Source organism: Pleuronectes platessa, chromosome 7, assembly GCF_947347685.1.
Source record: "Pleuronectes platessa chromosome 7, fPlePla1.1, whole genome shotgun sequence".
Classification (NCBI taxonomy): Eukaryota; Metazoa; Chordata; class Actinopteri; order Pleuronectiformes; family Pleuronectidae; genus Pleuronectes; species Pleuronectes platessa.
In genome coordinates, this window is record NC_070632.1 from 11,150,130 (window position 1) to 11,163,180 (window position 13,051).

A 13,051-nucleotide genomic window follows, 5' to 3' on the forward strand; every position below is an offset into this window, starting at 1 on the left:
TGTCTCTCTCCCTCTCTCTCCCTCTCTCGCTGTCTGTCTCTCCATCATGTGTTTATGCGTCTGTGGAGTAAGTGACAAGGCTGTAATCGGAAGTCGACAACCGTGTCATTTGGAAGGCTGTTGTCTTTTCCTGGGAGCGTGGTGGTCAGCGGAGAAAAACAAGATTTACATCTCAGGGAGGGGCAAAGTGTCAACCCTGAATTATCCCCTATTGGCTGTGGTCAGGGATGGGCGTCAACGTGTGGGAGAGGTAGACACAAGATACCGGCACATTTTTATATCAAATACTAAGGAATGTCATAACCTGAGAATGCATGCAAAATAAAAAAACATATGCCAAACCCTTCCCTATGAAGTGTTTGGCCCTTTCCTGTGTCACATGTTTTACTCGTTCTCTGCCAGTCTCCAGTTTTATAAACTTAAAATCATCAAAGCAGGTGTGTTGTCCTTAAACTGTTGATGGTGCATGTGCCAATCTGCCTTTGTTTGAAAAGAAGTACCACCTATAAACAAACACGAGAATGGATCATGGTAAATATGGTTCATAAAATGTGAATCAGTGGTCTGGGGAAAGGAACCAGGGTATTTCTGAGGTTATTTTGAGAACTCTATATTTTTGTTTTCCTTCGTGATTGCCTTTGATATCGGAGCAGTTTTCCACTTTCAGTTGGAAATAAAAAATAACAACGAGGGAGTATAATTAACAATTCCTCCATAGTGCTTTTATTACAGTTTTACTGATTTCGTCTCAATGTTTACTGTTTATTCTCCATAAAACTATGAGAGGTTTACCGCCACAGTCCTTCGTTCACCTCCTGGAAAGAATTAAAGGGCTCGGAGTGATATATATTTCTCACTGTGTTGGTCTAGTCCTGGTATTGTGGTTATAAGACGGGGAGGTTGCTTTGTAAAGAGGTCTCAATGGAGAATCACCTTTGTCATCCGTTTGCAGCTTATGAAACACGCACATGAGACATAGACTGAAGCGAACAATGAGTCTGAGGTGGCAACACATAAAAAAGAAGAGAATACACTTCTAATTAATATATGAAGCCTCTGAGAATTGATTACTACTGGACAAATTAGGCTTTAATGGATACATTTGGAAATGATATATTGTTAGAATGAAAGAACATCATAAACAGGGCATGGACTACTGACATTGCACTGGGAATATGCGGCGATGGTTGTACCGCATTAACGACTCTCCACTGTATTCCATAACCAGATTTGACATTATCATTTACACATGGGAACAAAAAGAAAGGACAAATCAAGAGCTGCTTAAATTCTTTATTGTTAGTAAACGACATCATCATAAATGTGATCCATTTCTATCTTTAAAAGCTCGAGATATCTTTATTTTCAAGCTCATCTGAAGCCTTCTCCGAAAACTGCTTCGGAGCGGAGAGAGTCAAATGCCCCAAAAGGGCCATGCCCAGTTTTCAGTTAATCCAGCCAGACAGCCAGACACGTTTAATCCTGCACAGGTTCAAAGCTCCGCCAGCGCACATGTGGCCACAACCTGAGCAGAGTTAAAGGGAATAAAAGAAAGAAGGACCCAGAGAACAAAAGCAGAGAGACGACTGTGAGTAATGTATTGATGTGTGTGCTGTGTCTGTGGGAACTTGCAAGTCTGCTTATTTTCTTCACCCACAATCTTTATCGGCTTGCCTGTTAACATAAGTCACAGTTCATTGGTGGGTGTGAAGAAGCTGTATCCCGCCTCCTGCCCAATATCCGCTGTGATAGGCTCCAGCTCACCAAATCTGCAGGGAATCACAGACTCCATCAATTATTGCTGACTAAGATTGGGCATCACACCCCTTTTCATTCCAATGACTCACACTGGGGAACCCCCCCCCCCCATGAGACACATCAAACATTTGATCATCCACCAACGCAGGAGGCTTACTAAGACCCATGCGGACAGCAAGGAGACATTCACACAGACTTAGATCAGAGTCAGGACAATAACAAACATGTGCACAGACGGACACACAGACGTATTGTGTATTTTATCTCAGACATGAATCATGCAGATCCACACGGACTCCTTAAAAGTAGCCACAACTTATTTATCCTTTAAACCAAACTGTGTCTATTCAACAAAAGCAACAAGTTCAAATTACTTCCAAGGGTTAGGGTTAGACACAACTCATGAGGCATCTTTATCACGTACATTTCAGAAGACGTAGATAACACATGAAAAGTTGAAAGGTTCAATTTGAGCAAAAGCTCAAGTTTAATTGTCCAATCAATGAGAAACCTCTGAACCCCTGTCCGGTATTTTATACTATTTTTGCCCCAGATAAGAGCGTAAGAAAGATATAGAAAATAGTTTAGCCTGTTGTACAAGTGCAGAACTATCTCCTATCGTAAATCCAAGCTTGAATGAACCTGTATCAAGCATGGGACATTGCTTTTTTTTAAATATCTAACAATATGAAATCATGTACAGATTTATAAATAGACGATAGACGATTCCTCTGTAAATCACAGAAATGCATCGCAAGAGCCTTTCATAAAACATGATTTATTTCTTTGTAGTAGACTCAAATACATTCTCCGAAATACAAGTCATATGCTCGCACTCAGCAAGACGTAATAAATGTATTGTTCATGGTCGAGTGGCGATCTTCAAACATCTGCGCCGCATATTGTATCACATCACAAAGATTCCATACGAATTATAACCAAATGCAGAAAAGGTTAAACGATGGACTCTAATATCTTGATGTTTTCTTATTAATACTTTTGCACAGTTATTGTTACACATGTCCTCCACACCTCTGTACAGTGTGTACGTAGAGCTGATCACTTCTAACTTGTGCTTATTAACCTCTTGCTCTGGGACCATGATTCTAGCATGATCGAGTGTGAAGATAAACATTTCTCCATGCATCCAGCAGGGGGAATGCCCTGCTTGAGCGCGGCTGCATGGGGAAGGCCAAAAGTGCTGGTCTCAATCTAAACAGTGTGTGCGACTCTCAGAGGTCACGGTCGAGCACCATGATGTGCTCGAGAAGCAAAGGAGAGGAACAAATATGTAAGGAGTAACACACTGTGAAAACAGCTGCACATGTTTTTCACTCAGCTGATATCCTGCGAAGAAGCTTGAGATGATCACTCTGTTCAGAGGAGTCTAATTACTCTTCCTTATCTCATTTGTTACGGTCGATTTAGGATTTCGCATGACATTCACTCTTATTATTGAAAAACTCATATTTCATGTTGAGGAGAGACATTATGCCAACATCTTGGTTTCCGCCATAACAGGATTATGTGAGTTTGGTGCCTTTTCAGCAGCAAATGCTTTGACAGCACATGCCCAGATGTAACGTGTAATGTTAATAGTGGCTGTGCTTCATGAAGGTGTGTCCGTGTCAGGGACCTGGATATGTCCATGCTGGCTCACTGACATGACTAACTGGGACACCGCATTGGAGAGGAGCCATCATTAATGTTATTAGTTCCACAGTTGCTTTTCCCCCATGGCAACTCAAAATGTCTGCCGCAATAACGGTCCCAGACAAAAACTTTTCATACTTTCCCATAGAAGCTGCTGTGAAATGGGTTGCTGGGAGCAGTTAACACACTTTTACACATTTACTTGGAGAATTGTTATTTCTGTTTGTGGGTTCAACGCTCCTCTTGTACATGACCTGAACGCTTCGATGCGGGTGACCATGTGTAGGTCTGGAACGAGGCTATAGGATCAGAATGGGTAAGGTGGGAGTAAACCTAAAACTTCCCAGGTCCATGAGGGTGCGAGCAGATGTCCGCATGCAGCTGGAAGTACGACTGCACGTGTGCACATCTACAGTATGGGTGTGTCCCACTATGCAGACACACAAGTGAATATAAACAGAACCGCATGTGTGTAGTCTGGCTGCACTGATGTCCACATGCATTTCTGGTTTAAAATATATCAGGCCCTTAATGATTGGATGTGTGTTATAGGTTATAAACCTTAATGGTGCATGGCCTTTGATAGCCGACTAGTAACCCATGACCCCCACATTTATATTGTTTCCTCTTTGGGGATTGGAACTCCAGCGTTTGGAACCACTTAAGACTCATTCATGCTCAATGTTAGATGATGAAACCCTCTGTCGGTGCTCTGCGTTCATTTCGTGCGTATTTGTACACGGCATCTGAAGAATTACTGATAACAGATGAAACAGAGCAGGACCACTGGGTATTGGGGGGGGGGGGGGGGGGGGTCAGTGTAGCCAATAGTTCAAGTGAAATGATCAAAGGAGACGAGAAACAATCTCTACAACGACGTAACGGAAATAGGAAAAGCCTTTACAGCACAATTGTTACATTTGTGTTCCTGTCGGCATTGAATATGTGACAATTCAAAATGAATTTGCACATTTTGGAGGTGTTGACTTGGCCTGTTCATGACCTTTGCAGAATGTCAGGATAACTGATTCATATTGCTTCGAGCTAAACTAAGCTAATCCCCGCCCAGCTTTGACACCTTACTGCACAGGAGTGTGAGTGGCATCAATCTTCTTATATAACTCTTACTTATCCCACCAAAAAAACATCCCAGACAGAGATCTGGTCACGATTAGATGATCAAAAGATTTACTGACTCCCTGACATAATTAAGGAAGTGGATCAGGGTCATTAAAGATAAAGGCACATCCACCTCCGACTGCAAAGTCCACGCCCTGCAACCTGCATGTGATACATCGTCTGCATAATCAATCCAGAAAATGATTCATGTCTTTGACTCTAAAGACCGTCTGCAACGTTACAGTGTGCTATTTCCGTATGTGTGCACAGCGTCTTTATTTAGGCTCCAGTCACTGCAAAAGCAAACGTGATGGGAAAAGGAAAACAGTGGTACGAGGAAAGAGGGCTGAGATTAAAGTATTGATTGAACAAATAAACCAGTAAAGCCAATGGATGAAAGAAAACTGTTTTGTCACTTCCTTGCGGGTAAATAAACAGCCACACCAGATGTGCCTCGCTCCTCATTCAGGCTGGCTGTTCTTCTGCACCACCCTCCCTCTGCTCTCTCATCAAGCAGATCCGGTGCAATCTGTCATTCCCACTCAAGTGCAGCATCAAAACCGAAATGCCTCGTTATCATGGGCACGAGCGGCGCTGGAACACATCGAAAGATTATACAGACTTTCCCAACAACTCTACTCCCCTATCAACGGGAATGTAGAAAAGAAAGAAACGTTTGACTCATGAGGAACGGTAACTGTTAACCCTCGAATCAACCACTGGTGACTCACAACTGTCTGGAGAATCACGGGCTCTTAATGGTTTACAGGTTATTCATTAGCATGATCTAGCCATGATCTTTCTGCTGCATTAGCACCTCACATGGACCAACAGGATGAAATGCACCGCTGATTCCATCCTCAGCCTATTCCGATATTTTCTCTGTGAACCTTCGCACACACACACGTATCAGGTTACCCCTTAATTCAGAAAGTCTGATGCCCTCGACTTCCTACAGTTATTCACGCCACTGCATGTCTGTTCCTGAGCAAAAACAGACTGGGGTCTAAAACTGTTCCAGGAGGGTATTTGCTAATGTTTTCTGAGTACTTATGTTCTTCTGGAGCACCCTGACACCTTTTAATAGTTCAAGACACTTCCCCTTGTCATATGCAAACAAGCCTCACAGCTCACACGGGCCCCGCTCCGCTCAAGGGCCTTGGCCGCATCTCGTGAGCTTTTCGGGCTCTCAGTCCAGATAACACAAACTATCGCAACACTCCAGTTCACAAACCCAGACGCCGGCCCTCTGGCTATGCTTTGGTTAACCTCTCTATCACGCTCAGGCCTCTAAGTCCGGCTGTTGTCCAGACACAAACACACAACCCACACGGCCAACATCATGAACACGGAGTCAAACCAGACTGCACTCCTGCCCCTGCAGCCAGACGCGGGCCAGAGGGAAAATAGCAATGTTGTTTATCCGTCACCGGTCAGTTCCTTGAATCACTGTACTAAACATTCTGGGAGACGTAAGTACATGTCCATGCAGCTAAACAGGTGTGTGACTGCTCCAAAAGCAGCTTGTGAGCAGCTGAGCTCTCTCGATGAGCCAGAGAATCAGGCGGGGATCTTGTGTCTTACAGACAAATAGCAAAACAGATGAATCTCTGGGGGCACATGAGAAAGAAAAGCTATTTCCTCAACAAAAAGACATACACACTCACACACACACTAAATACATTATAGTCATCCAGGGCCAGAGTAAATGTCTTTGCCCATAAATATTTGCCCGAGAGGTTCATACATGCAGAGTGTGTCGGAAAAGCAACTTTTCTATGAATGAGCAATAGTTTGGCCGCGCTGCCTAATTACTAAACACAGAGGACATCATCTATCACCCTTTCCAAGACTGTGAGTCACAACAGGCGGTAAAACCTCTGCAGCGAGGAAAAAAAAAAAAACATGTTGAGGAGAAGGTTACACTAAAGATAGCTCCGATATGATTACACACAAATAGAGACAAATTAGGACGGAGGGAGACAAATACACTCAAACACGCAGTATAGTTTCCATAGACACAAACACAATACACATGCTATCAAACAGATGTGCATGCAACTATCAGATGTGGTTTGGAGAAATCATTTTCCTCTTATGCGGCCAGTCCAACATGTGGTCCTAGGTTTGAACGCCCTCCAAAACCTGCATGAAGCCTGTCTGGCAGCTCCGGGAAAACAAAGGACTTTTCAGAACAAGAGGGAGAAGAGTCAATACTGATTGGCAGCCGGCCCGGAGCGAATATGTCATGCTATCTGCCGAGGGGGCCAAGTCCCCCTAATCCGGTCAGAGAAATGTTCTTGCTGGTCGTTTGAAAGTCACGTCCTGTTGGATGGCCACTTCGCTGATTCCACCACTCAAATCGTACCCAAACCACACAGAGCCCCTTCTGAAAGTCTACAGGGAAGTCGATAATCACTCCAAGACAGATAATCTTAAGCGCATAAGTAATGTAGCCAGTTTTCTGCATGCCTCATTGGCTTCTCCACAGCTCTCACTTAGGAGTGTTTTTTTTATGTCTCCCATTCGCAGATCTCCTGTGTATCCTCTTTTATTCCCACCGCTTCATCAGCTGGGTTGATTAGCCATTCAACAGTAGGGCTGTTAGAGAGTCTAGACTACGTTAGACTGAGGTGGGAGGGCACCATACACACATACACACACCCCCCATGACTACACTTACACTTATGTGTAATCACTTGAGTGTGTTGTGCCCTGAGCAGCTACACTGAGTGTTATCTGGGGGGGGGGGGGGGGGGGTTCCACCACTGTCAATCATTACAGGAGAGATCATACCTGCACGCCCTGTGTCCCCAGTATTTGTATACATACACACATGCATCTAAATACATCTCCAACCACAAGCATACATTTACATTTGCAACTCATCCATCGTGTTAGGATTCACCGGACCGGAGAGCGTTGAACTCCCTGATCTCCTCAGGAAGAAAACAGAACAAAACATACACACAAACACACACACACGTTTTTCTAGACTTGTGAGGACGCCCATGGACATATCAGATTTCCAGGCCTTCAATCCTTAAACCCAAAGACAAAACAAGCTTAACCCAGAGCCTTGCCCTTACATTAACCTAGACCTAATTTTAACATTACAGTCTTCGACCTCAAACATCCCTGTGGAGAAGTGAAGATGAGCCGAATTATCTCCAGATCCAAAATAAAACACAGGCATGCACGGGCACACACACACACACACACACACACACACACACACACACACACACACACACACACACACACACACACACACACACACACACACACACACACACACACACACACACACACACACACACACACACACACACACACACCTCAAATTATTCAAACTAATATGACTCTGGAGACCCTGAACCACTATTACTCAGGCACAGCGATGGTATCTGAAATCCATGAAGTGTTCCTTGTTAGCACCCAATCAACTCCTCATTTATGGACCCAGGGAAAAGAAAAACAACCCTCTGGGCTTTCAGCAGACGAGCGGTTAATGCAGACCTTTAGAAAGCCTAATTTATTACTCTCAGGGCTAAGTGGAGCATGATGAAGGTGAAAATGAGCCATCGCTGCACGATGAAACATGGGGGTTGTGTTGTGGGACAGCGATATTATCAACTATCAACACTCAAGTGTACAATCACACACACACACACAAACACACACACACATGTAATCACATGCACGCACAGAGCATGAGGAACAGTCCCTCTTTATCCCTGTCTTTGGCGGTAGTCACTTCCTCAGGATACGGACCAGTTTTGTTTAACTTCAAACACGAGCTCTCCCTGGTTCCTGCCCTGTCCTGTTCCCTCCTCTCTACCCTCGGTGTGTCTGTCTGTCTTTTTCCTTCTCATTTCCCCCCCGAAAGAGCCCAGGCACATAAACTAAATCAGGAAAATAAAGGAAATCGTGACAGGAGGAGGAAACCACGGAGCACTCTGATCTGAAGAAGACAATCGGAGAGAGAGGGGGGGCCCGAGCTACCATTCCCAGCCACTCACTTCCACCGAGTCCAACCAACACCAGCCATAACATAAATCCTTACCCCAATACTAACCACAGTCTGAACCCAAATTACTATCTGCCAAGCACGACAATCTCACAAGCCCACCCACAACTCCAGCGATGCCGCCGCCTCAAAGCAGGACAAAGACCGACAACTACTACTTCTGCCACATTCAGCACACTGTAATCAACCAGGACTCAGGCAATTACTGTGTGCGTGTGTGTGTGGGTGTGTGTGCATTGTAGTGCATATGCGGGAGTGTGTGCTCATTCAAAGCACTTTGAGCAGACGAGCCGAGAGACAGGACACGTTTTTTTATTGCCAGACCGCATTTCATCCCAGCACTTGCCAAAATCTTTTCCCACCGCAGACGCTGATAGCATCAGTGTCTCCGGTTTCACTATCAAGCGCGATCAGGTGGTGCGGCAGAAGCTACTGGATGCTATCGCTCTCTTCGGGGAGTGTCAATTTTTGTTATAATGCAACTATGGCAAGAAATCAAAGACGAGGAACTGAGCTGGAAAATGCAGCTGGAAAACAGTCAAATCCCACTTAATCGGCTCATCAACCCGGATTGTGTGTGCAGAATGCGAGAGGACAATCGGAGCTGTGTGAAGTGTGTTGCCACTGTGCATCACGCCAGGCCATAATTAAGATGATTTAAGGGCTGTTAAATGCAATCAGTCTGTCTATGCATAAAGCCGGCGTGCGATCGGCCTCAGCCGCCCGTCACCACGTGCACACGACTGGATTAATGTATGGCGTTAGTGACGTCACAGTGTTACTCCAGCTCCAGGACAACAGACAGGCTAAGTTCTCTTTCATCCCCCCCCCCCTGCCTCACGTTACCAACTGACTGGTTGACGTTCTAGCTAATCCAATCAGATTTTGTGTGAAGATGTCAACTTGGAAAGACAATGAGATTCAAGAGCTTTCTATACGACCTTCCCTGCCTCCTTCATGCTGAATGTTACAGAGAATTCGTTCCTGTTGTTGTGAACCAGCGTGACCTGGACAATCTCCTGCTGCTCTTCAAATGTTAAACGCAAACTCTGGAAAACGTCCGCAACCAATTTGCTAATGTCTGAAAACAGTTTAACACAGGCTGCAGTTACTGGGCCTCGCCCTGTGACGTTTGAAGAAGAACACTCGCACAAAAATGAAAACATTTGTGTTATTTCCACTGCTGAAAATAATGTGGGGGAAATAATACTTTAGTGGAAGACGCAGCTGAAGAAAATAAAATGCTGCCACAAAAAGACATCACGGAACTCTGTTGGAAGAAGTTGTGTAAACAGAAAAGATGCAACTCTCATGTCAGGGTCTTTTTGAAATGCAACATTTAGACAAAGATTCATGTAAATAGTACAATTAACAGTGGAAAAATGCATTGAGCTGCTTTAGCTCCTGCATGTTGTCTCACTATTAAGCTTATTGGACACTTAAACAGAAGCAAAGATCATCTTCATGTCAACAGTAACAGACCTCGTCCTGTTTGTGTGCGAAAACTGAGAAACACAGACTGAACCAATGAACAACTTTTGAAATCTTAACTTTTTCCATGGTAATATTTACTTTGTTTATGAACAACAGTGTTTGTCCCACTTTTCCAAAGGAGGTGGAGGTGGAGAGGTCTCTCAGAGGACCTCCCGAAACCCACCACGTAAATGTGTTCACACGGAATACTATTCGCTGCGTCACATTTCTGAGGCGTTATGGCCGAGAGCTCTCACCTCATAATTCAACTTTAATGAGGCTTCTGGAGAACATCGCCACTTTTGCTACTCAGTGACCAAATCTAATATGGATGCTTTGGTTCTGTCTTCGTTTAACTAACACATGTCAAAGGGATCTGTGGCCGCACCACTTCTCCGGCACAGATGGTTCCATGTCTCTGGTACACACACAGCAGATTGGGGCGTTTCACATAGGCTTTTTTAATATAAATAGACAATCTGCAAACTGTCATTTGTGCCTGCAAAGCTCTTGTGGACAAATAAAATAGGTGATAATCAGGGAAACCCAACTATCACCTCGTTCTTGATCCCAGCGCCCTGTGAGGCCTTCGCAGGCCCGTCTCAGAGGCCCACTACAGCTCTGGAGAGGTTGAGCTGACGACTGCAGTCTCGGTGCTTATGGCTCTTGTAAAACCAGGGGGACCTGTCTGCACTATATAAAAGACATAAGTAAGGCCTCTGTAACACTGGGACTGATCCTCTCAAAAAGAACAAGCATGACCTCCTGCCTCCTTACATGGGATTTCACCACCTAGTCATGGCATTCTGTAGGATTGTGTTAGTAAGAAGGCCTTGATCTGTGTTGTGTGTGTGTGTGTGCGTGTGTGTGTGTGTGTGTATATGACGTCCTGTGTTATTTTACCTCCGTCCAAAAAAAAAGAAGATATGTAAACCATTCTCCAAACAACAGCACTTTCCTGCAACACGTCTGCACTATTTCAAAACAAACCACATGTGTTTGTGTGATATTGAACAGCACACGAAACAAGAGGACAGTTACTTTGCTTTCTGCATATGATAACTTCTCATAACCTCTGCCTGTCTGGAAAAAATACAATTTTAAAGTGACATGCTTTTGCAGATGTGTGAGAACGCTGGTAGCACGCTGAGGTCAGGGTGTTTTTCTTATCCAGTCAGGCAGAGTGGCTGACTGTGTGTGTCTTGGCTCTGCCCCCACTGACATTGAGATGAAAAATGAGTAGAGACAGCAGGCTATCACTTCAAATATTTTCTTTCCACATACCCAGAGTTTAACTTCAACAAATGATTGCCAATTAGATTAACTGCGGCTAATGTCATTTGCCTCCATCTTTCTTCTGAGACGATGGCCTTGATGTTAGCTCACGAGTCGCCGAGCGGTCAGAGCCGCGCGGTTCATAGATCTACACCGCACTTGAAGTTATTGACAGTAATTAAAACATAAAGATATCGAGTGATTGATGCTGTGTGATGAATTCCATACCGCTTGAAAAAGAAGTCCCGACATTGCTCCAGACAAGTGCTCAACAGATGTAATAACACTCTTTAAAGGAACTGTGGGATTTTGGACGTCCCTTGGCTGCAGAGACACCGCGATAATCCTTTCAGTGCCTTCGCTAAAAAGGGCTAAAGTGTCTTGACCACTCGAAAATGAGGCGAGGGCAGAGACATGCTAGCAGCACGAGCTCATCCCGCTTCTTAATGTCCCATTATTGTGTCTGGGCATCTCTGCAATAGTCTTTGAATCATGTCCATAGAGAGCAACGCCCCCCCCCCCCCCCCCCCCCCTTTGGCTGGGATGTGATAGCTGCCCATGTGTTGCTTGTTTAACTTCCTTTTTTTCAGCGCCACCTGTCTGTCAGGCAACTGCATGGATTCTCGTGTTAAGCCATCCCACACATTGTCCGGAGGAGTCGAATGGTTAACCTTTGCCAAATCAAACAGCAGCACACTGTGCAATAATACCAGCACTGTAACAGACACTGGTAAAACAGTTGCCAGTGCACAGCAGAGGGTCCCGTATCACCTCAGGCCCCTACATCTCTGGAGTAATCAGAAGCTCTACATGTCGGGGTCGCTCTATATGAACAGTAGCGTCGGGCCTCATTCATTCGAGAGGTTAAACCACACGGCATTGGAATGGCGATGACAACGCCCCAACCAATCAGAGCACAGGATCCAACAGGGCTATTATATGTGTGTGTTCTATACAAGAGTCTCTGGCGCTGGTAGTGATTCCTGCTAATAAAAAACCCATCAGGGGTCTTCCTGTTTTCTCCTCACGCTGCTGGAAGAGCTGACAATCATTCAGGCCTGAAACATTCTTCAGCGTGTTTTCTTTACGTCGTCGATAAAAGCTGAAACCTGACCTCTCCATGAAGCATGTCACATATAAGCTCTATTACGGTCATATAATTGCTGGGTTTGGACACACAATCAGCTGTCAACGCTTTGAGCAATACACTGTGGATAGGATACAACTATGTTGGATGAACACAAGGTTTGGCAAAATCCAAACGTGCCAAAACCTTCCAGAAAGGCAGATTTAACAGAATCTGAGGGTCGATCGTTTGTCTGATTGCTTTAATTCTTCAGTTTATTTATTTTACAACCTCTGAATCACAAAAGTAAATTGTTCCATATTGAGACATTATTCTGGGAGCTCATCAAAATGTTTGGAATCTGAATTTAAAATCGTTTAATCTCAGTATGTTTATCATCCATTTGGAAGGTTTGTTGGTATTTGACAACATTGGCGTTGGCAAGTTTACACCACTTGGCTTAAGTGACATCGTTATAATCAGACAGAACTTACAGAAATTAAATCCAGATGTAAATGTACCCGAGAGCTAACGCAATGGCATTGCTCAAACCAAATCATGGATTGTATTTATTGATCTTTTATTTCACCTTTCTTTAACCAAGAAGACACTGAGATTAAGACTTAAGGTAAATAAAGCTCATGTAATGTGCAGATGTAAACAAATTTGTATTATTT

At 44.3% G+C, this 13,051-nt stretch overlaps 1 long non-coding RNA gene across 1 annotated transcript in view; it reads right to left on the bottom strand.

The window, feature by feature from the left end:
• Positions 1-1,667: 1,667 nt before the first annotated feature.
• The window catches only part of LOC128444979 (uncharacterized), a 99,109-nt gene continuing 87,725 nt past the window's right edge, over positions 1,668-13,051 (bottom strand). Inside the window, exon 4 of the long non-coding RNA XR_008339227.1 lies at positions 1,668-1,769. This is a non-coding gene — a long non-coding RNA (uncharacterized LOC128444979). The remainder of the gene's footprint in view (positions 1,770-13,051) is intronic.